The following is a 5,305-nucleotide window of genomic DNA, read 5'->3' on the forward strand; positions in this document are numbered from 1 at the left end:
AGTGGTTGCAGATTGGAAACCAGTCCAACCAGAAGTTAAAAGAAATGGGATTGATGCTCATGTTTCAGATGGATACCAATCCAATCCTAGAAGATTAAAGAATGGGATGAAGCCAGTGGTTCCCAGAATGATTAAACTTATCCAACCTACAAGTAAAGAATGGATCACACCCATGCTCCAGATTCTGGCAACTATCCAACCCAGCGAAGCGTTAAAGATGGGATGAAAGCCCAGTGTCCTCAGGATGACACTAATCCACGCCAGCAAGTTACAACGAATGAGGGCATGAAGCCAGTGTTTCAGGATGGAACTATCCAACCAGAAGTTGAAAGAATTGGATGAAGTCCAGTGCTTCAGATTGGAACCGATCTCTAACACAGAAGTTAAAAGAATGGGATGAAAGCCAGTGTCTCAGATGGAACCTATCACAATCCAGAAGTGTTAAAGAATGGAGTGGAAGCCGAAGTGTCCTCAGATGGAACTATCCAACCAGAAGTTAAAGAATGGGATGAAAGCCAGTGTCTCAGATGGAACTATCCAAAACCAGAAGTTAAAGAATGGGATGAAGACAGTGGTTCAGATGAACTAATCCAAACAGAAGTTAAAGAAATGGGATGAAAGCCAGTGTCTTCCCAGATGGAACTATCCAACCATAAGTTAATTAAATGGGGATGAAGCCAGTGGTTCAGATGGAACTATCGCAACCCAGAAGTTAAAGCAATGGGATTGAAGCCAGTGTCTCAGATTGAAAACTTTATCCAACCAGAAGTTAAAGAATGCGATGAAAGCCAAGTGGTCTTCAGATGAAGCTATCCAACCAGAAGTTAATAGAATGGGATGAAGCCAGTGATCTCAGATGAACTATCCAACCAGAAGTTAAAGAATGGGGGATGAAGCGCAGTGAGTCAGAATGAACGTATCCAAGACCCAGAAGTTAAAAGAATGGATGAAGCCAGTGGGCTCAGATTAAGGAACTATCCAAACCAGAAGTTAAAGAATGGGATGAAGCCAGTGTCGTTCAATGAAAACTTTATTCCAACTCAGATAAGTTAAAAATTGGGGATGATAAGCCAGTGCTCACGATCGAGAAACTATCAACCAGAAGTTTAAAAATTGGGATGAAGCCAGTGGAGTCAGATGGATACTATCCAACCATGAAGTTAAAGAATGATGGAAAGGCCAGGTGGTTCTCAGATTGCAACTATCCAACCAGAAGTTTAAAAGAATGGGATGAAAGCCAGTGTCTCAGACGGAAACTATCCAAACACAGAAGTTAAAGAATTTGGGATGAAGCGCCAGTTGTCTCAGATGAAAACTATCCAACCAGAAGTTAAGAATGGATGCCTCAGTTTGGTCTCAGATGGAATCTATCCCAACCAGAAGTTAAAGAATGGATGAAGTCCAGCTGTCTCAGATGAACTATCCAACCCAGAAGTTACAAGCAATGGGATGAAGACCAGTGGTTCAGATGGAACTATTACCAAAGCAGAAGATACATCTCCTTAATAAAATGTTGCATAAAGTTCTAGTTGCGTCTCAACCAAAACACAATTTCAATTTTAAATATACTTGTAATCCAGCACAATAGACCGAAAGTTAAGGCCTCTTATACAAACTAATGTAACATTCACCTGGAAGATGAATAACTGCTGGTTACATGTTTGAAAGGCTACTAGTAAACTTACCTGGATACGTTTCGTCCTGTGAATCTTTATAGGTCATAGGTCATCCCAGCTCTTGTGATATCTTCATTATGGCTTAATAATCTGATCACGATTCTACAAACAGGCATTGAATCACTTTGTACCGTTGCTGGTTGGCACCGTGGCTGTGGCCCGATTGTCGATGACTAGGTGAGGGGTTCATTCAGGATGCCAGCCCTGCAGGAAGGCTCTACCACATGAGGTAGGAGGTGTCTTCCCTGTAACGCACAAAGTTGTTGAGATGCCTGCAAGGACAACAAGCTCAGTCTGAAGGATTGCTGTGACACACCTCCCCAGACGCATGACAGACCCTCCAAATCTTTCCCCGCCGCTTTGGCTTACCGTCTTGAGCACTGATGGAGGATTGCGTGCGTTCCTGGTGTAACGGTCGGGCGAGTGTTCCATCCTTACCTGTTCCCCACTAGGTGTGAATGTCGATAGTAACCTCGTGATCCTGTGGCAGGGTAGTTGTTCCATACCCTCGGTTTTGCCACAGCTGAGGTCCGATCATGCTGTCCGTTCTGCTTCTCCGCTGTCTCTAGGCGTCGCACAGTAACGGAGATTGCAATTTTACTTGCCCATTTAGGCCACAGATCTGCAGTCCTCATGCCTATTCCTTGGCAGTCAATGCCTAAGGCATTGTTCACGCAGATGAGCAAGTGGACCCTGGGCATCTTTTCTTTTGGTGGTTTTTCAGAGTCAGTAGAAAGACCTTCTTTTAGTTTGTTTCCTAAGCATTTTCATAAAACTGTGACCTTAATTGCCTACCGTTTTTCCTGTCAAAGCAGTAGTGTCTTACGACCGTCCACAGATTGCATGTTCATTAATTGTTTATATTCATTGAACAAGCATTGGGAAACAGTGTTTAAACCCTTTACAAATGAAAGATTCTGTGAAGATTATTTGGATGTTTTTACGAATTATCTTTGAAAGACAGGTGTCCTGAAAAAAAGGACGTTTCTTTTTTTAGCTGAGTTTATGACTCATTTGACCATCTGTTGAGCCTGTGTTTGTGGTATTGTGTGTCCTTCCAGACAAGTGTTATCCATCTGCAAACAGCCGATGTCCCTGACTAGAAAACAGTACAGATGAACACAATGTGCAGTGAAAAACAGATACCAGCATTGATGGTGTCATTCACGTTACTCTATAGGTCTATGTGGATCAGTCAGAGCAGGTAAAAATGAAATAGGAATGCTATTTTTTTAGCTCTTGGTGCGGAGTTTCGGGGTTTCTCTCCGTTTCGAGAGAGACTGCTGGAGCACATAAGTAGTGTTTAATTTAGTGGTGCTCTCATGCGACTTTGTAGTGTGAGGTCCTGGTGATTTGCGAGTCATGTGGTCGTGATGATTTACCCGTTGTAGGAGTTGTTTGTCCTCATTGTGTGTTCTGAAGTTGCTAAGGCTAGAGCCCATCCTGCCGGTTTTCAGAAAGTCAGGCGTCTACACTGTTAATTTAACACAAGGTAAAACCCTTGTTATACCATCACAGGCAGTTTAATTAAAAGCATTTTCTCCAAGGGGTCTGAACTGAGTGGTGAAACATAAAATGGGTGAGTTCTTGTTACATTGATCGTAGTTCCTTTCACATATTTCAGAGAGCCAGCTTATTGGGCTCCCTTTTAAGGGATTTTTAAAAATAATAAAAAAAAATAAAAAAAAATAGAAAATAGTAAGTACGAGTCTTGGTCACGCAGCCCAAAAGCTTGGCCCGGCACCAAGAGTATATTACTGTTGCCCACTGTCATCTTCTCGTTCTCAATCGAGGATCATCTGGACAGAGTGACAATACATGAAGATGCAGATGTTGGTGGTTGTTTGGACTGTTAAGCAGCTCTTTGGTCCCCAGTCTGTGTCTTGAGCGACGGCAATCCTCTCCAAATGTTGAGGCTGACAGACACCATGTGGAGAAGAGAGGGCCCTTTCAATTGCGACCTGGACGGCGAGCCGGAGTTGAAAGAACCTGGACAAACCAACATTTTGGGCTAAAAGGTAAGGTACATTACATAACCCAATGCCAAAACGTGGGATGTCTGGCTGGAAGAACATGGCAAAACCGATGTTTGGCAAACTATATTCAACAATGGGACCCTAAATGAAAACAATACAAAAATATAAAAGTTTTGGTGGATGAGTCTCCCTTGGTTTTTTCCTTAAGAAACTATCTTGAACGATTTCTTAAAGTGCTGTGGATTGTTTCCACAGAACACAGATTAAAGCCTAATCCTGGAACTAAGAAAAAAAATTAAATCGTAGATTCTCAATATGAAATGACTTTTTATTCCAAGACTAGTCAAATCTGTGTTTGGAAATGCCGTCCCTGATTAAGTAACGCACCATGTTTGTTGCCTGCTTGCCAGTCGTCTGCCACGTGGAGAAGGCCTCCCGGTTTCAACACCAGTTTTGTGACTGCTGGAGGGCATGATGACGGCCCCTGATGTCCTCCCCTACCCGCCCTGCTAAGGTCAATAACCGCCATCCGCCCTGAGCCCCCTCCTAAGAGGGGTAAGAGACACGCCGGGGATGATGTGACCCACCCACACTGCTACCATGATAACTATCCTACCCGCCCTAACCATCCTAACCCGCCCCTACCCTTTCTACCCGTCCCTACCCTTTTTCTAACGCCGCCCTAACCATTCCTACCCCTTCTGGCCCGCCCTACCCTTTCTACCCGTCCTGAGCCCCCTCCTATATGAGGGTGTAAGAGACACGCCGGGGATGATGTTGACCCTACCGCAGTCACTGCTAACAATGAACTATCACATACCTACACCGCTTGCCTAAACCTACTCCTCTATCGCCTCTACCTATCTCCGCCTTACCCTTCCTACTCCGCCCTTAATATCCTACAACCGCCCTACCCCTTCCTAACCGCCCTGAGCAGCCGCCTAAGAGGGGATAAAGACACGCTGGGAATCACTTCACCTCAGGAGAGGAAACACTTCCAGCGAAGAAGAGAGACCATGGAACCCTACTACGCCTCTACGGCTTGTTCCAGCTGAGCGATCGTGTGATTTGTTCCTCGGGCTCCACTCCATCGCTGAACCTTTGCCAGATGAACTGCAGTGGTGAGTTCAATGTATTTGACCGATCGGAAAAAACCTATGTAATAACGTGCTAAAGATGCACAACAGGATTATTGATAGAGGAGGTGGATGTTAGATTAAAATGGCTTGTATGAAAGTGTCAGTTAAGCATCTCTAAAATGGCTTGTGTGTCAGTTATGCATCTCTAAAATGGCTTGTGTGTCAGTTATGCATCTCTAAAATGGCTTGTGTGACAGTGTCAGTTAAGCATCTCTAAAATGGCTTGTGTGACAGTGTCAGTTAAGCATCTCTGTTGGGCTTTTTGTTTCTCTCAAGCTTTGATTGACGACGACATAAGTGATGACTTAAACTGTGTGGAGACGATCAGACAGACAATGTAAGTGTTTGGTTTTGAGGTGGATGTATTCTCTCCAGTTTCTTARTGTGTTAATATACTGTGTTTCAGCACAGACATTCTTATTAACTTTTAGATTGTATTTTTTTCTTCTCCATTCAAACAGGCAAAGTGGTCGCGTTCAAACAATGGCTCTAAAGAGAATGTAAGTATGCAAAT

At 43.7% G+C, this 5,305-nt stretch overlaps 1 long non-coding RNA gene across 1 annotated transcript; it reads left to right on the forward strand.

Moving 5' to 3' along the window:
• Window positions 1-4,684: 4,684 nt before the first annotated feature.
• On the forward strand, window positions 4,685-5,305 carry LOC112078198 (uncharacterized). The gene is made up of 3 exons (XR_002895621.2): window positions 4,685-4,773; window positions 5,068-5,128; window positions 5,253-5,305. It is a non-coding gene; the product is annotated as an uncharacterized lncRNA (long non-coding RNA).

The sequence above is a fragment of the Salvelinus sp. IW2-2015 genome, unplaced genomic scaffold (assembly GCF_002910315.2).
Source record: "Salvelinus sp. IW2-2015 unplaced genomic scaffold, ASM291031v2 Un_scaffold5382, whole genome shotgun sequence".
Taxonomy (NCBI): domain Eukaryota; kingdom Metazoa; phylum Chordata; class Actinopteri; order Salmoniformes; family Salmonidae; genus Salvelinus; species Salvelinus sp. IW2-2015.